This window comes from Cetorhinus maximus, chromosome 8 (genome assembly GCF_964194155.1).
Source record: "Cetorhinus maximus chromosome 8, sCetMax3.hap1.1, whole genome shotgun sequence".
Classification (NCBI taxonomy): Eukaryota; Metazoa; Chordata; class Chondrichthyes; order Lamniformes; family Cetorhinidae; genus Cetorhinus; species Cetorhinus maximus.
In genome coordinates this window covers 62995123-63022252 of record NC_135886.1, presented here as the reverse complement: position 1 = coordinate 63022252, position 27130 = coordinate 62995123, and the positions used below count along the sequence as shown (strand labels likewise).

At 47.0% G+C, this 27130-nt stretch overlaps 1 protein-coding gene across 1 annotated transcript in view; it reads left to right on the top strand.

The window, feature by feature from the left end:
* The window catches only part of LOC144683679 (uncharacterized), a 124680-nt gene that overhangs the window by 79053 nt on the left and 18497 nt on the right, over window positions 1-27130 (top strand). The gene's annotated exons all lie outside the window — the stretch shown is intronic.

Genomic DNA, 27130 nt, shown 5'->3' with positions numbered 1-27130 from the left:
TACAGGCTATTGTAGCTCTTTTTCACTCTCAATCTCAGCGAAGGGATGGATTCGAAACACCAAAACCATCTCTCACTCAGGGCTGGATTCTCGCTACTGTTGCGGGTAGCTTGAGTCTCGAAATTTTCCGATTTGGCAGACACAACTTGGTTTAAAGTCCCCAGTTAGAACCAGCCTCCACTGTCACCCTCCATCTTCCCTTGTCTGGAGAAGGCGGCTGCCTGATGACTCTCCCCTGCCTCTGAGCACTCGTTAATGTACTTTATTTCTAGGGGTTGGTTTATAAAGAATGAATACAAGTCAGGTACCCAAGATGTCAGGATGGTCACTTCCCCCATGTCCATCACTCAGCTTGAGGTCGCCTTTTATTTTACTTCATGCTGAGGATCATTTGCGAGCCTTTACCAGACACTCGTATAGATCAAAGAGTACATAAGGCTCCAGAAGACTCTCTGCCATCAATTTCGAAATGTATACACTTTTATTTTGCCTCAGTTCCTGGCTGCTAAGAATGTTTTTTTCCTGAAGAGAGATAGAAACAGAAAGCATACAACCATCTGCTAAGGGTTTACAATACAATGCCGCTAATTCTATAATATTCTTAAAGACACCATTTCTTATACCTCCATCAACTCCATGTTCCCCCTGCCACCTTCATGGCCTCCTTGTTCCCTCCATGTCCTCTATGCCCTCCAAAGCATCCATGATCCCTTTCCGCCTCCACGGCCCCTTTGTCCTGTTATGTACAGAACCAATGAACCATATAGCAACAATGGCAAGAGCAGAAATGCTGAGGGAAAAGAAAAACACCCATTCAGAAATCTGTTTTTTAAAAATCTGCTATTCCTACAACCTTATAAAAGTGTCAAGCAAACAGGGTGGTTATAGTATCACTATATCCACTTCACATCTTTTAACCTTGACTAAATAAACATACAGACATTGATTAAAGAAATCATAGAAAGAATAACACAATATGACCACATAAAGTTGCCAATCAAGCGAAATGCACACTCCACTGCAGTTGCCCAAGCAGAACTCCTGCTGAGATAATGTACTTAGAGACTTGGAATCTCAGCCAAGTATATATAATGAGCCTAGGTGGAGAATCAGATGTCTGGCCATAAGTCTTTGTTGATACAGTTGCCACATTGGCTACAATCGGATCAGCCATGATCTTGTTGAAAGGCAGTGCAGGCTTGAGGTTCAGTAGAGAGGAAGCAATGAGTCCTCTGCGAGTTCCAGGGAAGAATGTGAGATGGTACATGGTCTCTGGTCAGGAAGACGGTGGTAAACTCAGCAATCTTAAAGATTCATCCTCGCACATCTGGTGGAAGAATTGAATTGCGCAAATAGGTCTTACTGTTTGTGGTCGGTTCACGATTCCCTGTAAACCGAGAAAAGTGACTTTCGATGGTCACTTGACATCATGACTTAGTGAAATGGGGTGGGGTGAACCCCTTAGAAGCTGAGTGTGATGTTGAATTGGTTTCCTATAAATACTGTAATTCTGCAGATAGCGGGAAGGAAGGTACAACTATGGCCTGGAGTTTCCAGATAGCGATTAGTCAATCTTGCTTTTAGTTTGTTTGTTACAAAGCCTTAAAACTTGGAGTCTTGCCGTGAAAAATAAAAGTGGTCATTGGGAACTCAAATATCCTTTAAAAGTTATTAATCTCTCCGGGGGTTGTGACATGGCTTAGATGGTGGAAAGATTCCAGGATACAATCTCGAAAAGAGTAGAGAACTCTTTCTACATAACAGCCAACACACCATCATTGACCAACGCCATTATAAAAACAATGACTTGTTCGTTTTGAAGCATCATAGGTCTATCAGTATGCCCCCAGGATACATCAGCTTCAATGTTTGTTTATAAAGAAGATTTTATTTGTGCCATCCAAACTCTTATCTGACCTGCCACCACTCCTGCCACCCATAGAGAAACAGCCCAACTGACACATTAGTATTCCCCTCAAAGCAACAGATAAAAACCCTGGGAGGTGCGTAAAATGATAATGGAGTTCAAGGAGAATGTATTCCGCCAAATGTCAGAAACAAGCAAGTTAGTTATGGGGAAATGTGGATAAATAAAGAACTAAAGAGAAAAGTGAATCTGAAGAAACAAACTTGGAAGAAAGACCTAGGTACCAAAGGAGAGGATTTAAAAACCTTCAGAAAAATTACAAAAGCAAATTATCAAGGGCTATAAAAAAAAGTAAAAGAAAAGGGAATAGTAAAATATGCTGAAAGGCTGAGGTGAGGTATGTGGAATGGAAGGATGTGGATTATAAACACCAGCACAGAGTAGTTGGGTAAAATATCCTGTTTCTGTGATGCATCTTCTATGTCATTCTAACTAGCAGCAGTGTGTAATGGTATTGCAATACATAGAGAAAGTGCAGGAAACTGAGACTTTTATCAAGCATCTTTCATCAATTTACCACCTACCTCCTCCTCTCGCACAGATTCTCCTCTCTGCCTTTTCAGGTTTTCAGCACTGCTGTTCCTCCTTGGTTATATTTCACTGTCACTAGTTGTAGGGCAGCTTTCACTTTGGAGGGAGGCAGAACATTAAGGGTATGTGATTGACATGGATATTTTCCTCTGTATGAATGTATGTAGAAAGTGGTGTTGAAATATGCCTGTGCAATGGCTAAGGATCAGCCATTGTTCTTTAACAAAGAGAGTTGTTAGTGTGGTTTTGAGTGAAGATGGTGTGTGTGTGTTTGCAGAGGGTATTATTTACAAAGGTGAATTCCCTGGGAACCCAGCTGCTGAGAAAGAAGGAAAATGAGAGATAAGGAGCTGAGTGAAGGATGCCTGAGTGGTAGAGCCAGCACAGGCACACTGGGCTGAATGACCTCTTTCTGCGTGTATCATTCTATGATTCCAATCGAAATAAAATACACAACACTGAGGTGTGTTTCTCAGGTGAATATGCTTGGGCTGCGGTTTCTCAGTCTAGTCCTTTATACAGCTGTACAGAATGTTTGAGGTTCACTGATTCTGTATCTGGTGAAAATAAACCCTAAACACACCGCTGAGAATCAGAACCTATAAAAATCTAATCTCCCTCGGAACAAGTGAGTTTGCATGGTGCTTGATTCTCATTGGACAGTGTACAGGAATTTCTCCACTGAGTATGAAAGGTTCTGTTCTTGGAACAGTTCATCACAGTCGCTGGTGTGAGTGAGAGAAGCAGCAGGACCAGTCACTCTGCATTAAGATGCTGACAGTGTGAGAACTTCACTGATAAACTCTCCTTTTTCAAGGAAGCATTGCAGGTAAGGAGCAAGGAATCAACAAACTGAGCGAAGTTATTAAAATTATGAGGGAGAATTATATTCAACAATTTAAACAAAATTACAGCTCAACTCTAAAGGTTGTTATGAGTGAGTTCCCTCATTGTCTCAATTCCCTTTTCCTCTTCAAGTTCTGGATGTGTTCAAAACACTCATTTCTAAAAGTGAAGAGTTTTATTCTGGGGTTTAATAGGCGCATGGGTGAAAATGAAGCTTTTTCCAAAGCTTAGGAAATGTCTCCTGATAAAATGTTGATGGCTGTGTATTTATCGGAACAGGGGCTGTGGTACCTTATAAGAAACAGGATGTTAGGTTGCTCTCAGGAGAGGTGGCATTACCATCGATAGAGAAAGAGGGAACTCATTGGAAGCCGAAATAAAAAATCAGCAACAAAAAGTGCAAATCTCGTCTTGCTTTTTTTTTGTCTTTCCCGTCAGTCTAAGAATTGCAAACAATTAATCCCTTTAAATGAGTTTTTTTTAATATTCTGTCATGTGATGTGAACATCACTGGCAAGCCTAGTATTTGCTGTCCATTTCAAATTGCCCTTGAGGTGGTGCTGGTGAAGTGGCCATTATAATATAGCTTGATATATCACTGCATGAATACTTAGCACCATCATAATATTGCTGTGTCCATTATTTTCTCATAGGAATTTATCTTCAATGGATTTACAAATATTCATTAACTTTCTTTCATGTCTAAACATAGTCACAGGAGTGGATTTAATGCTCTTTCCCGTGCTGAGTTTGGTGGTGAGGAGGGCATTTAATTGGGGGAGATTATGGCGGGTGTGGACCCCACCACCTTCCCACCTAAACCTTGATTATGCCCATGGCTTGAAGGCCCATGGACAGCTTTATTTCCTCACTGCCAATTGGGGCCCTAAAGCAGTAATCATTGCCCAATAAAGGGTCTTTTCTTTTTCCTTTTATTCATTCATGGGATGTGGGTGTCGCTGGCAAGCCCGACGTTTATTGCCCATCACTAATTGTCCTTGAACCGAGTGGCTAGCCAGGCTATTCAGAGGGCAGTTAAGAGTCAATCACATTGCTGTGGGTCTGGAGTCACGTGTAGGCCAGACCAGGTAAGGATGGCAGATTTCCTTCCCTAAAGGGCAGTGGTGAACCAAATGGGTTTTTACAACACTCAATGATAGTTTCATGGTCACCGTTACATAGACTAGCTTTATATACCAGTTTTATTAATTGAATTGAATATATATACATGTTAGGAGCTGAGATAGTTTTAAGTAAGTTTTGTGTGTGTGCATTTGAGTGTGTTAGGAATAAGCTATAGCCTTAAGTTTAAATTTAATTAGTTTATTTTCAGTTAGGGGAAAGTGGCAGTGGTGTAGTGGAATTGTTACTAGCCTGGTCTTCCAGCAATCCAGGGCAATATTCTGGGGACCTGGGTTCAAGTCCCACCATAGCAGAAACATTTGAACTCACTAAAAATCTGGAATTAGAAGTCTGATGATGACCACAGCGCCATTGCTGACTGTTGTAAAAATCCATCTGGTTCAAGAAGGAAAATCTGCTGGCCTACTTGTAACTCCAGACCCACAGTAATGTGGTTGACTTATAAATGCCCTCTGAACAAGGGCAATTAGGGATGAGCAATAAACACTGCCCTCTCCAGTGATGCTCAGCATGTCTGGAGCTTTGTTTGCATACTTGCGTTTTAATGAGGTATTATGACCCTTGGGCCTGAATTTTTCCCTTGTCGGGTGGGCTCAGCAGGAGTGGGCAGGGGCGGTCACGGAGCTGACCATCGCCCACGATCAGCTCCGCACCGCCATTTTACACGGGCGGGTCAATTAATGCCCGCCCAGCGTAATACGTGAGTGGCAGTGCTCAGCGCTACCTCTGTGGGCAGGGGGAGGAGGGAGAGTCAGGCCCAGTGCTCTTGAGCGCATGCTGTGAAAGAACACTTCGATCTCCCTGAGGCATGGAGCTGCCTCAGGGAGATTGAAGCACTTTTGAAAACAATAAATAAAATCAATAAAAATTTAATGAAACATGTCCCCTCTGTCACATGAGATGGGACATGTTTTTATTTTTCAGGAAAATCTTTTATTTAATTCATATAAGCTTTAGGAAACTTCATCCCGCTCGTGGGTGAGGTTTCCTAAAAAATGTTAAGTTTGGACGGACAGTGCAAACTTGACATTAATTACTTTGTTAATGGCCTTAATAGGCCTTTTAATTATTGGCGGGCGTGTGCCAGAGTGGGCTGCGTGCCCGCCAAGCAAAACGTCATGAGACAGCGCGATGACGTCGGCATGCATGCCCGACGTCATCGCACTTCTTTTTACATGCCGGCTTGTCAGGCCCGCCTCCACACACGGACTGAAAAATCCTGGCCTTGAAGTGAAGAGCTATGTCACCAAGTTAGTGGTTTACGGAAGTTAAAACAAAGTAGAGAAAAAAAATCTGCATTGTTGCCCAGCAACAGGAGACCTACAGAGACACAGGGAGAAACAGAAAAGCAGTTTGAGTTCAGCTGGAAGAAGGTGCCAGAAGAAGCTGGACACGGGAGAGGGAACTGCAGGGATCAGGTCCCAAAGAAAAAAGAAGAAAGTCCCAAAACCATGGAGTGGAACAGGAAAAGGTCCCAAGATGACAATTAAGTCAACGGACAAGTACAGGAATCCAGAACAGATCCTGTTCAGTGAAGATAAAGTAAGGAGCAGAGGAAAAGGCACCAAATTAAGGAGAGAAAGCCACAGGAAGCAGAATCAAGGCAAAGTGGGATTGCAAGAAGCCAGAAGATCCAAGGAGATAGCCATAGGTGGGTGACTCCTTACTATAGGCCTATGAAGCAGTGGTGTTCTATGACATGGCTGAGTATATGAGTGTATGCATGGAAGGTGAAGCTTGAATGCATGTGGCAATCAAGGGGAGAGGAACATCTGAAGGAGAAACCAGGAGAAGGATCCTTTCTGAAGATGCCCAAGCGAAAGATAGAGAGTGGAATCGCCCAATATTTACACTATGTGCAGTAGTGGGTGGGAAAAAGGATGTTTTACCCACCAGCCGTAATGACAGTTTTTCACACTGTATTGCCTGCTTCCCACCTCATTAATTATGCAGCCACAGGAAACATGCTGCCTCGCTGGCAGGCGATCTCTGAATCAACTCCATGCTGTTACCACATCATTTCCTCACTCCGGGTGCCATATCTAAACTGCAGCCACGCACACAGTTCTCAATGCTTGCAGCCCAGGACTATTCCAGGGAATGCATGGCTCTGAGAGCCAGGAAGAGTTCAGGGACCTGTCACTGGAATACCTTTTGGAAGCCTGTCATAATGTCCTACACCCTGGCTCTGGCCACAGCAGGTCCAGCAATCTCACCACTCCGGCTTGGGAGGTGGTGGCAGTGATGGTCAGTGCTAACGCTGCACAGAAGAGGTTGGCCATTCAGTGCAGAAAGAGGATGAATGATCCCATCCGTGCTGCCAAGGCAAGGCAACCATCTCGTAACTCTAACCTCACACACTCAGAAGCCCATCACACAGTCACTGGCATCTCACTCACTGTCAGCTTAAGGGACATCACCACTCACTCTCTCACACACACCCTCACATCTCCATCTGGCCTCATCTCCCCTGGAGACTGCCTCCTCAGCCTGCACCATCTTGAGGCCACTTGCACAGATCAACATGTGCCCCCACAGGCACCCTGGGATGCCCCCTTCCCCCATACAGCCCTCACCCAGTAGCCTCTTCCCTTGCCTGAGGCCACTTCTACCCTTTTCACAAGCAAACCGTAGTCCTGCATCTGTTGAAAAACCACCCCTGCATTACGGGTGGTCCGGTAAGGAGAGACCTGCCCGTGAGCCCCCCTAAAAGTGATGTGGTGCTGCCTGTGAAGCCTGGCGCTGATGACTGCGAGAGCTGCCCGAAGAAAGGTAGGCAAACAAACCTCGAAGTCCCGAGTGAAGTGCAGCTCACCAGGTGCATGCCGCTTATGTACAGCTGTGAAACACGTGTGCCCGGATGATCCAGCATTGTGGGGGTGATTCTGGTGGACAGGGATTATAATTATATGTGGATGTATTAAAATGACGTTCCTGACGTCCGGCGGTGGGAAATGCGGCCCTTCATTGACGGGTGGAGCGGACGATCACAAACTGGTTTCACAACATCATGAAACCGATTTTTGGCCTTCCCGCCACATTGTCCACTCATGCTCACCATGACGCCCAACACCAATGGGGATGGAAAATTCCAGCCAGAGTTTCCATGAGAGCAGTTGGTTCACAGTGTGACGAGGGAGCCATATAAGTTGCTTTGGGTGGCATCTGCCACTTGACCTTGGAGTGTGGTGTGTCTGACCACAGGTCACCTATTGGTTTACATGGACTGTATACTTACTGTGAGCATAAGGTAACATGCACATCTGTATATGTTTTTTATTCATTCAAGGGATGGGGGCATCACTGGCTAGAGTAGCATTTATTGCCCATTCCTAATTGCCCTTGAGAACTGAATGGCTTGTTAGGCCATTTAAGTGTCAAGTACTCAGGTACAAGAGGTGGGAATCCCATCACCCAGTGTTTTCCTGATATCAAACTTTGATCTAAATCTGTATGATTTTAATCTGTTAAATAAAGCTCTTGAAGATGATCGTCCGAATATAAAGAAAAGTGTGTACATACTGGCGCTTCCAAACCTAAATTTGGAAATTGTACAGAAGAAAAGTGAAGAGCTAAACAAACGAGTCAGGATCTTGGCCATAGTTTCCGGAGTGGGAGCAGCAGCAGTGCCAGTTCCTGTTCTGTCATTTCGTTGTAACCTTGGGATACTGATCGGTGCACTAAAGAATTTCTGTAACTGTATGGATCTTAATGACTCTTTTCTTCAAAGACTGGCCAGAATGACAGGTAAATCTCTGGAAGATCTGAAAGCAGTGGTGACAAGCCCCTTGGTGGGTGAAATAACGCTTGAAGTAATAAAAGCATTTGTGTACGGTCTTGCTTATGTCAGTGTACTTGGAGTTGAGAATGCCCTTGATATTGTACTAATCTTGAGTAGCATCGTTGCACCAGCAGCAATACCACTTGTGACTTACAAGCTGCTAAGTGTTGCACTGGACGGTCTGACAGAGGATGCAAAGAGAGTGGTGAAGGCTACATTTGGGACTGATTCAATTCAGTGAGTCAATGCTGCAGCTGATATTTTTAAGGGGTTTAACCCAAATGTTACAGGTATTCTATTCTACAATATTCCATTTATTTGAATTCATTTCTGGAAATATTCCTCATCCATTTCAGGGAAGGGGACTCCATGGATCAATGTTTGGTGAAATAGTTTGCCTGGGGTCAATATAAAAAGAGAGACTCGGGAGTTTGATCTTTTAAAGAACCTATTAAATTTCACACACACACTGCACCCAGACCATTGCCTTCATTCAATTTCACACACAAACTGCACACAGACCATTCCCTTCATTCAATTTCACACACACTCTGCACCCAGACCATTTCCTTCATTTAATTTCACACACACGTTGCACCCAGACCATTCCCTTTATTCAATATCACACACACGCTGCACCCAGACCATTCCCTTCATTAATTTCACAAACACGTTGCACCCAGGCCATTCCCTTCATTCAATTTCACACAGACAATGCACCCAGGCCATTCCCTTCATCGAATATAAAAACAAAGACATTTGCCTTCTTCCTACAATCGTACAATCATAGAGCACAGGCGCTGGCCATTCAGCCCATCGTTCCTGTTGCCAGAAATGTCTGTGTTCTTCAAAGGTGGATTCAGTTTCTATGTCCCAGCCCCTTCACTGTGATGTTCCTGTGTGATTCATAAGAAGAGTATCATTACTGCAATGGACAACCTATGTTTGTCTCTCAGTGGTGACAAACTCATTGATACTATGGATTGATTCTCAGTGTCAGGAATTTTTGCATTTCCACCTATGTAGATTTCAATCGTACCAAGTTATATTCTCAGTAGGTGATTACATTTACAGTACAGTTTTACTCCAGCACTCAGCAAACACAATACAGGCACTTATTAAGAGGTAAACCCATTTTTCAATGCTCTTAGAAATTTTGCCACCTTCACCATACATCCGTCTAGATCCTGGTCTTAGGACTATTGCTGCATCAAACAATGTCTGTCAGAAAAGAGATGAATTCTCCACAGTTATTCAGCCTCTACTTCCCCATCGCTGTAGTCCGGGGATTACCAAACACAAGTGTTTGTCATAAAAACCCATCTGGCTCACTAATGTCCATTAGGGAAGGAAATCTGCCGTCCTTAGCTGTTCTGGCCTACGTGTGTCTCCAGAGCCACAGCAATGTGGTTGACTCTTAAATGCCCCCTGAACAAGGGCAATTGGGGATAGGCAATAAATGCTGGCCTAGCCAGCAATGCCTACCTCCCATGAATGAATAAAATAAAATCAATAATGAATCAATAATTATATTAGAAAGACTACATCTTATTTTGCATTAAAGCTTCTTAAGTTGCTAATTAATTGTAAGTCTCTGTGTCTGTGAAAGTCTGTGCAATTTAGATAAGATGTTCTAGCAAATGCAACTCTTAGGCCTCTGATAAGCCTTGAAAAGTCTTTCATGACTTTCAAAGAATTGGGCTTTTAGAAACAGGTATTGAAACTTTATGTTTAGTGAGTTGTTCAAAGCCAACAGGTAAGAAAATGTGAAACAGTTCCATTGTATTCCTGAGGGAGATCATGAGCAAAAGTTGTTCTGTAACCGAGAACCAAATAAATTAACTTAGCAGCAGCACAAAGCAATTTCAAGTTTGATGAATACTGACATGGAAAGAGGATTGGTTAACAGATAAGAAGCAATGAATAGTGTTACAGCCATGTTGGCAGGGATGAACTCACTCCTCTCTTTGTCCCACTGCTGAATTGGTTCTAAGAATTTAAATTTAAAAGGGTGGTGATATTGCCAAGTTAATATATATTTAACTGTGTACAGCTCAGTGCAAGAACCAAGCCAGCCAGGTTGCTTAAGTTAACAAGTAAAGGGTTAGTTTTATTGCTAAAACTCACTCAGGTACAGATGCAAAAGGTTTAAAATGCAAAAATATGTCCAACTAGCCATTAATGCCAAAACAACACCCACACAATTCCACCCCTCCACAAGCATGCAAGAAAGAAATAAAACTCTACAGATTATTGGACCTAAAAAATAGCTGGCCAAGTAACAAGTAAAGTCTGGAAAAAATTATTCATGGATTCTCCAGAGGCTTCTTCAAACCTGAAGGGTCCCTGTCCACAGTGGAGCAATCGGTCTGCTGTCATGTCTTGTTGATTTGGAATTCTCCCTTTAAGAACTCTCAGTTTGCAGCAATGAGGTCTTCTGGTGGGTTTTTCACATCACAAACAGCTCAGCTTTGTTGAGGGAGATTTCAAAAGAAAGATCTGGTAAAGCTTTTACCCCTGTGGCAGTGTTGTCTGACTACCCTAAATCCAGTTTCTTTTTATCCAGGAGCTAGTTCATGGGGCTCTCTAAGAGTTCCATTGACTTTTGTCACCATATAAAACAGCTTGTGTCCTTCACAAATGCAACGCAGTAACTGATGTAAGCCAGTATGCTTTGTTTGGGAAAAGTGTTGCTGATGACATCATGAAGCAATATGTATCCAGCCAAATACATTATAAATTAATATATTCTATATAACACATCTTCATCACAGTTGGCACAAATGGGGTACTTTCATGTTGCCAGGCTGTGCCTTGAGGTATGCCACAATGATCGGTTCTGGGGCCTCACCTATTTATAATTTATATCAAAAACTTAGACGAAGAGACAGGGAGAGTAATGTGTTTAAGTTCGCTGATGGTACAGAGCTAGGTGGGAAAGTCAGCTGTGAGAAGGGCACAGAGAAACTGCAACGAGATATAGACAGGTTGAGTGGGTAGGCAACAAGATGGTAGATAGAGTATAATGTGGGGAAATGTGAGTTTATTCACCTTGGTTGTAAAAATAGAAAAGCAGAATATTTTTTAAAGGGTGTGAAACTTGTAAATGTTGCTGCTCTGTGGAAATTGGGTGTGCGTGTACAAGGAGCAGAGAAAGTTTACATGCAGATACAGCTCGCCATACAGAAGTCAAATGGCATTTTGACTTTTATTGCAAGGGGATTGGAGTAGAAGAATAAAGAAGTCTTGCTATAGTTGTACAGAACTTTGGTGAGACCACATCTGGAATAGTAAGTGCAGCTTTGGTTTCCCTGTTTAATGAAGGATCGACTTGCATTAGGAGGGTGTACAGTGAAAATTCACTAGATTAGTCCCTGTGATGCGAGGGTTGTCCCATGATGAGAAGCTCTAAGTTCCCTGGAGTTTAGAGGAATGCAAGTTGATCTCATTGAAACATATAACATTCTGAAAGAACTTGACAGGGTAGACACTGAGAGGTTGTTTCCACTGGCTGGGAAAATTAAAAGTCAGGGGCAGAGTCTCAGGGTAAGGGGATGATCATTTAGGACTGAGGGGAGGAGAAGTTTTGTCACTCAACAGGTTGTGAATATTTGGAATTCTTACCCCATAGGGTTGTGTATGCTCCTATCTTTAAGACTGGGATATGCAGACATGTGGTCTCTCAGGGAATCAAGGGACATGGGAGCAGGCGGGAAAATGGAGTTGAAGCCCAAGACCAGGCATTGAATGACGGAGCAGGCTCGAGGGAAGCTATGGTGGATTCCTGTTCCTATTTCTTGGGTTCTTGTGTAAGGAGGGTACAAGCTAAGAATAGGCATTGCTCTCTTTGTGATGAATGGGACAGAGAAGAGGATCAACCGTTGATCACTGGGTTTCCTGAAACAGATGTGAAAGAGCAGGCTGGGTTGTACTGGTCACTGGGAGGATATTCAATGGGTCGAGCCATCATTAGGGAGAGAGTTCCTGTGAAGGTGAGAGATGTGTCAGGGTTGAATAATGGTTGTACTGGTGGTACAGAGAGCCAAGGAGTGTCTTGCAGTAAGAGCGAGGCCCATGTGACCATGGAGGTGACAAAGGAGATAGAGTGTGAGCTGCGGACAACCAATTACAAAGGGAGATGTAGACGACTCTCATACTATGTCAATCTTCTTGGAGAGATCTTGAATATCTTCCTCATTTTGGAAGCAGTCCTCTTTAACATTGACGCAGCATTGCTCTGCTAAGCCACTTCATCACAACAATATGTGTGAATCTTGCTGAGAAAGGTGACCTTCATATCCAAAGTTTTCACACCTTCTTGAGAGAACCTTTCTTAGCATCATCCTCCCAACACCCCCACTCCAACCCCCAACTTTGTGGGAATAATTGGATCTCGGAGAGCTCAAGGGGGTCCCCCTATGGCCTACAAGAAGTAAAACAAAACATTGTTCTCCCAGTGTCTGTATAGCATGTGGCCACCAGCACAGAGTTAAACAGGTCAGTGGGTGGTTGGCCAGCTGCTGCAATGTTATCTTAATTTTATTTCAGGACAGTGGGACCGTAACTAAGGGGAGAAACCTTTAACAATATCAGCTAACAGGAGAGCCATCAAGAAAATAAAAACAAAAAATGCTGGACAAACTCAACAGGTCAGGCAGCATCTGTGGAGAGAAACAGAAATAACGGATGGGATTATCCAGTCCCGCCAACAGGGGGGCATGTGAGAGGCAGGATGGGAATATTTGGAAAGCAGCTAAAAGTCAGTTTCCCACCCAGTGTAAAAATAGTTTGATATTTTCTGTTCCCGATTTCCATCGCAGGTCAACTCGCCCGCTGTGCCATGTCAGGAAGTGCATTTGCATGCATTTGAATATCATGAATATTCATTAAAAATCCTGCACGCCAGAATCACAGGCCCCCCCACACGCCCTGCCCCACCCCCATCCAGATCAAAAGGCCATGCCAGTGGCTAATTTGACCAGCATGATTCATCATCGGATATATGTGACATGCACTTGGTGAACTGCAGTTCATTCGTGACCTCGAGGTTTGTATGCACAGCACTCCCCTACCTTTCACTGCTACCTCATCGCTGCTCTGACTCAATGCTAAGGCTGCTTAGGCAAGACCAGCGGGAAGGCAAGTGGGGGGGTTGGAAGGCAAAGGCTTGACGATGACGGGGTTGGTGACTGGACGTTGGGGGGGAAGGGTGGACAGAGACACATGGCACGTGGCTAGGGGGGTGGCGGGATGGCTGGAGAAGGGGGCACAGTGACACAGGGCCGGTGGGGCAGTTAGTTGGGACCAGAAAGCATAGACAGCCCTGGGCAATTGTGCACCAATTTCGAGGTCTGTGCTTGGCAAGCCTGACCTGGGCACAATGCTGGGAGGAGGTGGGCCTGCCCATCCTGTGTCAGCATGCCCAGCATGGTGTTCAAGGCGTGGACAATCCCTCGCACACATCAGTCTGAGGGGTTGTTGAATTGGAACTGGGCCACATGTGGCACAGCCACAGTTAGGGGTGACATCTGCAACTGGGAAACAAACAATATAGTGGGGGGTGCTTGATGGTCTCATGGTAGGTGGGTAGGGGTGGGGCTCTTGGTACAGCACAGTGCAATATGCCTCAAGCTGGGGAGGGGGTCAGGTCTGCATGGGGCATCGGGCCATCAACATAGGACCGAGATAGTAATGATAATCACCATGGGCTCCAGGATTAGAGGGGGAGGAAGGAGAGTGATCGGAGGGAGGGAAACGTGCACTTTATGCTCTTCCAGCATGCTGGGAGGGACTTCAAAGGTCACAGGGAGCAGTGGGGGGGATGGGTGCGAGTGGTGGTTGAAGCTGGTCCTATAATAATACCTGAGCATCACCGTTTCGCAAGCTGATCCAATGACGAAGTAGAAAAATTAGATTTGAAAAAATCGGCAGGGGAGAGTCAGGATGGCTTGTGGGAGGAGTCAAATACTGCACAAATTTACGCTTTACAAAGTGGAGAGCACGATTCAGCTGAGACATGTGAGGAAGACTCAAATGCCAAGTGAAGAATTTGGGCATTTTAACTCATGGTGCGCATTCTTGAGAGAATCCATTCCACCCTGGGGCCACATTTTGATTGTGTTCCAATGATCATTTGTCGCTCTCATAGGAAAGGTCAAAGGTCCCAAGGATCCAACTGTAAAGGGACAACGGCCAAAGTGCATATGCCTAATGCCCCAAAGACCTCCACACCTCAGAGATGATAGGTTCATACTTTACACACCTCCCCGATTACAGTTATTACATTAGTGCAAGGTTTGGCTTGGGTCTAACCGAAAGGAGTTGGTCTGACAGAGCCCTGACTGAGGCCGCTAGAACCTGGCTATACTCATCCAGATCCAACCCCCTTTGTGAACACGTTGCCATGCCTGCTCCTTTGGTTGGGGGTGAGTGGGCGGGTGGCGCTTTCATTGATGTCTAGGGATGTGCTGCAGCTGCAAGGGGTGATCTGAGGATGGAATGCATTCAAAGAGGGCAGTTCAAGGGCTTCACAGTAACTCTCCAGCTTGTGAATGGAAGTTGATCATTGCAGAGTCATGTTCAATGATGTTTCTGTTCAATGTTTCCACAGAGATGAGAAGGAGTGGAGAATGGATGTAGCAGGAAACACTGCTTTTTCCTGGCAATCAGGCAACGGAAGAGGAGAAGAAGGGCCTGTCGCCATCAGGCAGGGCAAAGGGAAGAGCCTCGCCTAGCACTCCACTACGTATAGATGTATTGCCGACATCCGCAGCAGAGGTGGAGAGAGCGTGCTCAATTCCAAGCCCTGTTGTCTGTGATGACCATTGTGGGCATCCTCTGGAGGCCCAAGACCAGGAGGGCCCTGGCCTGCTTTGAGTCTCCTGCTGTGGGGTAGGTGGACCCTCCTCAGCATGTGGAGCTGGAGGTGATGGGGTCACAGGAAGATAGGACTTAGATTAATTGGACAATATCGGGCTGTCCTGGGTGGATTACCCCGGGTGTCAGGCTGATGGTCCTCCTTCCTATCGGTACATGAGGGCCCCTCCTTGATTCCCTGAGGGGAAGGGGTCCTGGAGGCAGATCGAGGTGCCCTGTCTCCCTCTTGCCTAGCCACTGCCGGAAGGTTCCCATGGCTGAAGTGATTGTGTGCAGGTCCTCGCGCATATCCGGCACAAACTGCTGGACCAAGTTCTCCATGGTGGTCCCATCCTTCCATTGGTGACTTCGCTGAACTGGCATGTCAGTGCCACAACATCAGACTGAATGTGGATGGACTCCTCCATCCCCAATTCTAATCTGCTGACAGCCTCTGACAACCCTGCCTGATATTTCCGCTTCTGCCTTTGAAGCTCTAACACCTCTCTGAGGGCTGACTCCAGAGGCTCCTCATCAGATTTGGACTCAGAAGGAGCCTGGCTTCTAGCAGTTCTCCCAGGGTCAGTGACCTTGGCTGTCCCTGCCTCCGCCTGCTGTGGACCTGAAACTGCGCTGTGCTGACCAGAATGTGACCCCAAGCCTGTTCGAAAACTAGATCCCACTGAGGTGTGTCTACGCTGTTGGAGGATGCGGGTGAACGCTGTGACAGGCCTACAGCTAGCGGGTCCTCAGAATCCTCATCCAAGGTGCTCTGGGGGCTGGGCTGGCTACTGCTAGCCCCCTTCCTTTCCTTGCTGAAGTCTGTTATAGAGGGAAGAGATAATTAGTGCTTAGCTGCAGAGTCACCATCATTAAAGAGCACTCACAGTTTCAGCAGGTGGGTGATGAATTGTTGATGGGGCCTCACTGGCTTGTTTGGGGACACTGATCTGTCCTTCAGTGCTGGCATGGACCCTGTCCTCTCCAGCCAGCTCTGCCGCCTGCTATTCATAGGGGGTGAGTGGCCTGAGCTCTGGCACCTCCCCATTGGTCTGGGGTCTCTCCCTTTTGTTGTGGGTGATCTTATCCTGCATAAAGACAGATGGACAGACTGTGAGCTGGAAGACTGTCAAAGCAGCCTTCTGTGTGTGCTGAGTGGACTGACATAATGGCTAAAAACATGACTTGTGCAGGATGAGACGAGAGATGAAGATGTAAATGTGTGTGTGAGAGAATCAGTGATGGTGTCCCTTGTGCTGGTTGTGTGTGAGATCCCTATGGACTGTAACCCTATGAAAGCCTGATGGGTTGGTGAGTGTGAGTTGAGAGCGAGGAACGGTCGACTTACCCTGGTGGAGTGCATGAGATCTTCCTGCAATGGATGGCAGTCCCATTCTGCAGCACGTTGGCACTGACTGTACGGACAACCTCCTGCCAGGCCTTTGTGGTGAGGTTGGTGGACCTCTGGCTCCCATCACAGGGGAAAAGTATCTCCCGCTGGTCCTTGACTGTCTGGAGGAGGGCCACCAGTGCACTGTTGCTGAACTTCAGGCTGGAGACTGCTTGCTTTTGAGGGCCGTTCTGGTGCTTGCCCTAACAAACCCTTGGCTGCAGGAAGTGAATGTGTGCACAGGCGCCGTTTAAATATGGTGCCTAGAAATATGATCCAATGAGGTAATGGTGGGGCGGATGAATCCCAGCCCGCCAGACACATGATACGGCGTTTGACACATTCATGCATACATAATGAGGTGAATAGCAGATGCAATGGCACGGAAACCCGTCACACAGCTGGTAGGAACCGTGTCACCTTTCCTTCCTGCCACCACACTTAGTCTCCAGAATGGAAAATTCACCCAACGTTTCAGGTTGATGACCTTACATTAGAACTGAAGAAAAATGGAAATGTGAGAGTCTTTAAGCTAACAGAAGGGGGGAGAGACAGGAAGAACAAAGTAGAAAGGATAGAGGTTGGGGAGATTAAATAACAAGAGATTTCATGATGCAACAGCCAAAAAGAGTGGTAATGGGTATCGTAAAGAAACAAAGGTTTTGTCCCAGTGAGGAGTGAATTGTTACATAAAACCCATTGAAATGCAGCATGAAGGGATAAAGAATGCAGGTTGGAAGCATAGTGGATGGAAGCATCATCAGGGCAGATTTGACAGAGATGGAGAAACTGGGAGAATGGAACGATGTGTGTGAACAGGAAGCAGGGTGTGAGGAGGTGCAGTTGAGGTAGCTGTCTCCTCCAGGCAGTCAAGGACCAGCGGGAGATACTTTTCCCCCATGGTGGGAGCCGGAGGTCCACCAACCTCACCACAAAGGCCTGGCAGGAGGTCACCAGTACAATCAGCGCTAATGTGCTGCAGAAGGGGACCGCCATCCATTGCAGGAAGATCTCATCCACTCCGTAAAACCAAAATAAAAGAGGAAAAAACACGTATAACGACATGGAGGTAGATGTAATGATCTAAAGTTGTTGAACTGAATGTAGATTCCAAAAGGCTGTCAAGTGCCAAGTTGATTGATAATGTACTGTTCCTCAAGCTTATGTTGAGCAGGCCAAGGACAGAAATATCAGAACGAGAGCAAGATGGAAAATTGAAATGACATGCTATAGGAAGCTCAAGGTCATGCTTGCAGATTGAACAGAGGTGATCCACAAAGTGGTCACCTAGTCTCCATTTGGTCTCCCTAGAGTAGAGGAGACCATATCGTAAGTAGTGAATACAATATATTAAATTGATGAAACTCGCCATTTCACTTGGAAGGAGTATTTAAGACCTTTGACTGTGAGAAGAGAGGAGGTAAAAGGATAGTTGTTGCATCGCCTGTGCTAGCACAGGAAGGTGCAGTAGGGAGGAGAGTGGTTGTTAGGGATGACTGGGATCATCACGTGCAAAGGAAACCTAAACAGCTCACATCCACCACCACACTCCTCCTCCTGACTGAAATTGTGCTCACATTGAATCTCCTTTAACTCATCTCATTTTCTCTCAATAAAAGGTGTTGCTATGGATACACACATGGGCCATAGTTATGTCCCTGTTTTTGCAGGATTTGCGGAACATTCCTTTTTCCAGTACATCGATGACTGTTTTTGTGCCGCTTCCAGCTCCTGCCCAGAATTGAAAAAAATTCATCAAGTTTTCTTCCAATTTCCACACTTCTCACCTTCACATTGTCCATCTCCGGCTCTTCCCTTTCTTTCCTTGACCTGTCTGTCTCCAGAGGATAGACTGTCTTCTAATATTCACTATAACCGCGCTGACTCCCACAGCTACCTCAACTGCACTTCCTCACATCCTGCTTCTTGTTCACACCCATCATTCCATTCCCCTAGTTTCTCCATCTCTGTCACATCTGCTCTGATGATGTTCCCATCCACTATGCTTCCAACCTGCTTCTCTTTTCCTCGACTGAGGACTCCCCCACTGTAGTTGACAGGACCTTCAATTTTGTCTGACATATTTTTTGCAATTCTTCCCTCACCCCTTCCTCTCCTTCCCAGAAACACGATAGGGTTCCCCTTGTCCACACTTTCCCGCCCACCAACCTGCATCATCCCCCACAAATTTCTTTCACCTCCAGCCTGATGCCACCACCAAACACACCTTCTCCTCTCTCCCCTGTCAGCATTCCATAGGGACCATTCCCTCTGAGATGCCCTGGTCCACTCCTCCATCACTCCCAGCTCTTCATCCCATTCCATGGCACCTTCATATGCAATTGCAGGAGGTGCAACACCTGCCCCTTTACCTCCTCCCTCCTCCCGTCCAAGGCCCCAAACACTCCCTCCAGGTGAAGCAGCAATTTCCTTCTACTTATTTCAATTTAGTATACTCTATTCGCTGCTCACAATGCAGTCTCCTCTATGTTGGGAAGACCAAATGCAGATTGGCTGACAGCTTTCTGGATCACTCTGCTCAGTCTACAAGCATGCCTCTGAGCTTCTGATTGTTTGCCATTTTAATTCACCGCCTTGCTCTCACACTCACATTCCTGTCCTTGGCCTGTTGCGACATTCCAGTGAAGCCCAACCCAAGCATGAGGAGCAGCACCTCATCTTCCGATTAGGCACTTTACAGCCTATTGGACTGAACATTGAGTTCAACAACTTCAGACCATGAGCTGTACCCTCCATTTTGATCAGTTTTTTCGCCAAGTGCTGGTCTGTATCTTGTTTTCATGTTTTTGCTTTCAGACAGAGCTGCCCTTTATTCTGCCATTAACACTTCGGACTAATGCTTTGTTTCTTTACTACACCCATTACCAATCCCTTTGCTTTTTGTTCCATAACATCTTTGTCATTCAATATCTCCTGCCCTCTAACCTCTCCCTGATCTTCCCTTTTGTGCTACCTGGCCCTCCCCCCTTTTTTGACAACATAATACCCATCACCTTTCTATCTCTTTTCAGTTTGGATGAAGAATCATGTTGGACTCAAAACATTAACTCTGTTTCTCTCACCGCAGATGGTACCAGACTTGCTGAGTTTTTCCATCACTTTCTGTTTTAATTCCGCCTGATCACTGCTTCATGATCCAAACACTAAGTTGTATTAGAGTCGGTCTGCTGTCCCTTAGTATATTATCTGATAACCAAACCAAGAAAATATCAGAGCACAGGGAAGATATACATAATGAGGTGAATAGCAGATGAAATGGCGCGGAAACCCGTCACACAGCTGGTAGGAACCGTGTCACCTTTCCTGCCTGCCACCACACTTTGTCTCCAGAATGGAAAATTCACCCAACGTTTCAGGTTGATGACCTTACATCAGAACTGAAGAAAAATGGAAATGTGAGAGTCTTTAAGCTAACAGAAGGGGGGAGAGACAGGAAGAACAAAGTAGAAAGTCTGTGAAAGGCGGACACTGAAATTGGGAGCCTGCCCACTGATTGTAAATAAATAATTAAGGATAATTTAGGCTTGTCAGCAAGCCTATGGACCTGAATAAGACACTGCCCATGCCTTAACATGGTTGGCGTGGGCGGGAATAGCCAATCCATTTTTAAAGGTTAATTTGAACAAAGGCACAAAGGAAGGGGGCACTTTATTCTGAGGGGGGGTGGCGGGAATGGTAGGAGGTCCCGGCAGCATCCCTCAAATATGTCACCACTGCCTTCCTTCCAAGCCGCCTGCCTGACAGAGCATGCTCCCCATTCCCCTAGCCCCAGTTGCCCAGCTTGGAGGGGAACTTCCAGATGTTGGCGTTCCCATCTATCTGCTGCCCTTGTCCTTCTTGATCGTAGCGGTCGTGGGTTTGGAAGGTGCTGTCGAAGGAGCCTTCGTGAGTTTCTGCAGTGCATCCTCTCGATGATACACACTGCTGCTACTGTGTGTTGGTGATGGAGAGAGTGAATGTTTGTGGATGGGGTGCCAATCAAGCGGTCTGCTTTGTCCTGGATGGTGTCAAGCATTTTGAGTGTTGTTGGAGCTGCACTCATCCAGGCAAGTGGGGAGTATTCCATCACACTCCTGACTTGTGCCTTGTAGATGGCAGACAGGCTTTGAGGAGTCAGGAGGTGAGTTACTCACCGCAAGATTCCCAGCCTCTGGCTAATGAATCAATGCACGGGGTGAAGGAGGCTTCAGCATGGGGGTGGGGGTGCGTCATGACCCGGGAACTGGTGCCTTGTTTAAAGGCCACAAGTAATTGGTATCTTTGAGGCTTTTGATTTCATGACTGTTGATGGAGACACATCATTCTAAATGATCCTTGAGCAGACACTGCAGGAGTTCCTCAGGGTAGAGTCCCTGGTCCAACCATCTTCAGCTGCTTCATCAATGACCTCCCTTCCATCATAAGGCCAGAAGTTGAGATGTTTGCTGATGATTGCACAATGTTCAGCACCATTCGTGACTCCTCAGATACCGAAGCAGTCCATGCCCAAATGGAGCAAGCCCTGGACAATATCCAGGCTTGGGCTGACAAGTGGCAAGCAACATTTGTACCACACAAGTGCCAGAGAATGACCATCTCCAACAAGAGAGAATCCAACCAACGCCCTTTGATTTTCAATGGCATTACCACCACTGAATCTCCACTATCAACATCCTGGGGGTTACCATTGACCAGAAATTGAACTAGACTAGCCATGTAAATACTGTGGCTACAAGAGCAGGTCAGAGGCTAGGAATAGTGCGACGAGTAACTCACCTCCTGACTCCCCAAAGCCTGTCCACCATCTACAAGGCACAAGTCAGGAGTGTGATGGAATACTCTCCACTTGCCTGGTTGAGTGCAGCTCCCACAACACTCAAGAAGCTTGACACCATCCAGGACAAGGCAGTCTGCTTGGTTGGCACCACATCCACAAACATTCACTCCCTCTACCATTGACGCACAGTGGCAGCAGCGTGTGCTATTTTACAACATGTACTGCAGAAATTCACCAAGGCTTCTTCGACAGCACCTTCCAAACCTACCACCACCACCATCTCAAGGACAAGGGCAGCAGATATATGGGAACACCACCTCCTGGAAGTTCCTCTCCAAGCCACTCACCCTCCTGACTTGGAAATATATCGCCGTTCCTTCACTGTCACTGGATCAAAATCCTGGAATCCCTCCCTAACAGCTCTGTGGGTGTACCTACACCACAAGGACTGCAGCGGTTCAAGAAGGCAGCTCACCATCACCCTCTCAAGGGCAAGTAGAGATGGACAATAAATGCTGGCCCAGCCAGTGTAGCCCGCATCTATGAATGAATTTAAAAAAAAGAAAATTGCTTGAGAGACCACCCTTCAGACTCCTTGGACCACCCCCTCACCTGACTTGCTGCCTCCAGCTGCCAAGTTGGCACACAGACACCCCTCTGAACCCAATGGGACTCGCTTGTGGCCATGGCCGAGGAAGAACTCAGGTGACCCCCACGGTTCAGCGGTGACCCACTGCATGTCCTCTTCCAGGCTGCTGGGGCAAGGCAGGAGGTACTAGAGACTGAAGGAGGAGGCCACTTCGATGGCCTAAGCAAGGAGGTAGCGGAAGAGGTCAGCAGCTGTCCGGAGGACCTAGATCTAGTGCCAGCAGTGGATCAATGACCTTCTCCTCGCAATCAGGATGAGTGACAAACCTCAGTCTCCCGAGGAGTGACAGTAAATGAGTAAGTCTGTTGGTGTGGGTATTGGGCAATGGAAGCCTCGAAGATGGAGGGAATGGCTGCAGTTCTGTCTGGGGGTTGTAAGCCTGCCACAGCTGACCCAGGGAAGGCTGCTGCTGGGTGGCAGACTGACACATGCAGGACACTGACCCCAGAGGCTGCAGGAAGTGTGTGGAGCGATTGTACATTGTGGTCTCTATAGTCTGAGCAAGCATTGTCATGTGTCTCCACAGGATAAGGGTGCCCAGGATGCTAGAGAGGACACGGACTGTTGGCAGTGTGCCCCTGATTGCCATTCTGATACCCATGGAGGAAGGGGCACTGCAGCTGGCTGGCTACCATGGAGGCTGCTCCATTGCTGGCAGTGAGGCTGGAACACCTTGTGGAGGAGAGTGAGCCCCTCTGGTAATGGGCCTGGGGGGAGGAACTGGCACGCATGAGGGGTGGTCGCACCTTCCAAGTAGCAGAGCGATGTGTGAGCTGCAGCCGACGCTGTGGGCTTATCTCTGGAATGCAACAGGCAGCTGACATCTCCGGGGTCACCTGTCCAACTCTGGGGAGGAGGAGAGGGTCTCAGTGGGTGTACCGTCCCATCCTTACCCCACACTCTCCACCAGCTCAGATACTGTCACGTCGGTCGGTATGCGGGGAGCTATAGATTCATCTCCTGGTTCAAGCGCTGCATGAGCGTCAGGCCAGCAGTCAGGCCTCTCACAGTGTGGGAGACCAGGCCCGATGCTGAACCCCAGGCTGATGATGATCTGGAGCCGTGAGTAAAGAAGAAACTCCTGTGATGCAGAAACCCCCCAGGCCCACCCCCACGAGGTAGCAGGTGCTGCAAGTGCAGCGTGGATAGTGTGAACTCCTGCTGGAGAGGGTGTGTGTGCCCTGGCTTGGACACTGGAGAAGCCCATCCAGGCCTTGAACACTGCCATTTCCCTCTCGTTTGCGTGCTTGGCCTCCGCCCCATCGAGACTTTGATGACTCTCATGGAGATCCACAGTCAGCAGACCAGTCAGTGTCAGCTGGAGATGCATGAAGACATCCACCCCATCACCTTGTCAGTGAGCACATGTGACCAGTGGCAAGGTGAGAGGGAGACAAGACATCCGGAGCCACCACCAGAGATCGCCCCTCTTAGATAAGCAGCGAGGTGTAAATGTGCCTTGCAATGGTGGAAGGGGTGTTGGATACTCCTCTCAGTGGTTCTCTCAGTGACACCAGAACCTCAGAGAGCCATGACAAAACAGGAAACTCCTGTGACTGTGCAAAGCCCTCTGCTGGTGCCCTCTGGGCCTGAGGCAGCCAGAGGACAGTCGTCAAGATCATCCCAGGTGTCAGGGCAACTTGGTTAGCAGCCTGGCTCCTTCTCAGCTGAAGGGGGAGCACCGCATTGGAGCACATGTAAGTGATTTAAGAAAGCACTATAACTGCCCTTGGGCTTCATGGGTGTGTGATCAGGTTTTGTGTCATGTCGAATGTTTCAGTGAGACTTCATTAAATGTCAATATTAATTTATGACTCTGTAATCGCAGTGAACGTGGCCATGATGAGATGTATGGGAGAGATGTGGTAACCCAGGGGCTAATTGACATCGGCCATGGTGTGTGTGCTCAGTGCAGGAGCACCAGGTGTTAATGGGTGAGAGGGTTTGGGTTTCGAGCATATGCGAGTGGCTGCAGTGAGCCCGGAATGTGGATCTTTAGTGAACTAGATGGCTGATGTGGTGGAGTTGAGGAGAAGCTCTCAGTGGAAGAGTTTCCTCAGCCTCCCTGGCGTTTATAACTTGCAGCCCTCCAGGCAGTCAGGATGCTGCGGCTCCTTTTTGGTTTCCTCCTCACCTTCCTCATCTGAGGAATCTTTGCATTCCAGTATGTCTTTCACAGCTAGGACCTCCCCCTCTGCAGTGCCAGGTTGTTCAGAGTGGAGACCCTGGTTGCGGAAGCACACCTGGAGCACACTGTCACTAACTGGGAGGCGGTTGCTGGGACATACCGAATGGCACAACCCGATTGGCCAGGGCATCAAAGTCTCACTTTGAAGAGACCAATGGTTGCGTGGTTTAGATGTAGACTTCCTCTGCCTTAGTCCTCGGGTTCCTCACCAGCATCTTCAGCCATCATATCTGTGGATATCCTCTGGCAGTGAGTATCCATCCTGATAGCTGTGTTGGTGACTATAAAGGAACGGCACCCCGTAGCGCTGGAGAATGTCGGCATCTTGACTGCACCCAGGATAGTGAGCACAATGTAGGTGTCCCTGCAGCACATGGGCTGCAGTGGTTCAAGAAGGCAGCTCACCACCACCTTCTCAGGGGCAATTAGAGATGGGCAATAAATGCTGTCTCGTCAGTGACACCCACATCCATGAGCGAATATGAAAAAAGCAGAGTTACAGGAACCATGACAGAGGTAAGAGACGAGTTGGACATTGAGGGAGTGAAATCCTTCCAATTAATGAAGACCCCTGACTGGCCTACACAAGCCTTGTTGGCTACATGAATGTCGTCAATCATTTCTTGAACATGGAGGAACCCAGCCCTGGCACAGAAGCCTCTGGCTTTCTCAGCCCGTCAGCCCGAATTGTTTACAAACTTGATGAGGAGTGATGTGCAGTTGATTGGGACACGCTGCACATGTCTCCAGTGACCCACTGGAGTGAGCCTGTGGTGTAGAAATTCAGGGTAACTGTGACCTTGAGAGCCATCAGCATTGGATGACCAATGGGAGTTCACCTCCATTGCCATCATGTCACACAGAACTGTCACAGTCTCTTGGGGCAGGCAGTCTTCAGAGACAATGGTGCTCCAACAACTGGGGTAAGGTTTTCCACTGCTGGTACGCTTTCTCCTCTGGGAAGCCACATCTCCCAACAGGAATTTGTGCCCAGTCCCCTCTGTGCCCTTCTGCCCCTTCTCCATCACGAGGCTGCCCCTGCAAGCAGCCAGTAGGTTACTGTTGTCCATGGTCATTTCCCTGCCTCACTGTCCTTCTCTGGTTCTCCTCCTCACTGAACAAGCCTCTGCTGGGATGGGCGATACCCATGCCACCTGAATGCTGGCTATGTAATGGGGCACGCTTCCAATAGGTGCAGAGAGACTCTGCAGTCCCAACACTCTCTTAGAAACCTCTCCAAAAATGACCTTGCCGGGAGAATCATTTTCTCAAGTTGGCCTAAGTGAGCCACTGACAGCTTTTCCTATTGCGCTCAGTCAATCAAAAGCCCAAAATTCACAAGTTCAAGCTCTGTACACCCCTGCAGCTGCTATCTCATGGCCGCACTTTTAACACTGCCTATGTTCTGACTCTTGTGTGGCCCATGCATGCCTCTAAAATGATGTAATGCATAAAAAATCCTTGTCAATTAAATTTTAAAGAGCCTTGATTGGCCTTTCATTGAGCTTTCTCAGATGGTAAGCAAAGTCACCATCTAGCTCGCCATCCATCATACAAAAACGCGTTCATGTGTGACATCACGCACAAAACCCAATGTCATCTGGCCCCATTTTTTCAATTCATTCACGGGGTGTGGTAGTCACTGGCTAGGCCAGCATTTATTGCCCATTCCTAATTGCCCTTGAGAAGGTGGTAGTGAGCTGCCTTCTTGAACTGCTGCAGTCCATGTGGTGTAGGTAAACCCACAGTGCTGTTAGGGAGGGAGTTCCAGGATTTTGACCCAGCGACAGTGAAGGAACAGTGATGTATTTCCAAGTCAGGAGGGTGAGTGGCTTGGAGGAGAACTTCCAGTTTATGGTGTTCCCATCTATCTGCTGCCCTTGTCCTTCTAGATGGTAGTGTTCATGCATTTGGTAGGTGCTGTCTAAGGAGCCTTGGTGTGTTCCTGCAGTGCATCTTGTAGACGGTACACACTGCATATGGGTGGTGGAGGGAGTGAATGTTTGTGGATGTGGTGCCAATCAAATTGATGTTTTGTTCTGGATGGTGTCAAGCTTCTTGGGTGTTGTTGGAGCTGAACTCTCCCAGGCAAGTAGAGAGTATTCCAGCACACTCCTGACTTGTGCTTTGTAGATGGTGGACAGGCTTTGGGGAGTCAGGAGGTGAGTCACTCACCACAGGATTCTGAGCCTTTGATCTGCTTTTGTAGCCACTGTATTTCTATGGCTAGTCCACTTCAGTTTCTGGTCAATGGTAACCCCCCGCCTCAGGATGTTGATAGTGGGGAATTCAGCAATGGTAATACCACTGAAAATCAAGGGACAATGGTTGGATTCTCTCTTGTTGGAGATGGTCATTGCTTGAAACTTGTGTGGCACGAATGTTACTTGCCACTTGTCAGCCCAAGTCTGGATATTGTCCAGGTCTTGCTGTATTCAGACATTGACTGCTTCAGTATCTGAGCATTCGCGAATGGTGCTGAACATCACGAAATCATCAGTGAACATCCACAATCCCCTTACGATGGAAGGAAGTTCATTGACAAAGCAGCTGAAGATGGTTGGGCCTAGGTTACTACACTGAGAAAGTCCTGCAGTGCTGTCCTGGAACTGAAATGATTGACCTCCAACAACCACAACCATCCTGCTTTGTGCTAGGTATGACTCTGACCAGTGGAGAGTTTTTCCCCTGATTCACATTGACTCCAGTTTTGCTAGGGCTCCTTGGCACCACAGTCTGTCAAATGCTGTCTTGATGTCAAGGCCAGTCACTCACACCTCACTATAGGAATTCAGTTCTTTTGTCCATATTTAAAACAAGGCTGTAACGTGGGGTCAGGAGCTGAGTGGCCCTTGCTGAACCCAAACTGAGCATCAGTGAGTAGGGTTTTCTTTTATTTGTTCATGCGATGTGGGCATCACTGGCTAGGCCAGCATTTACTGCCCAATCCCTAATTGCTCTTGTCTAGAGGGCATTTAAGAGTCAACCACACTGTTGGTGGGTCTGGAGTCACATGTAGGCCAGACCAGCTAAGGACAGCAGA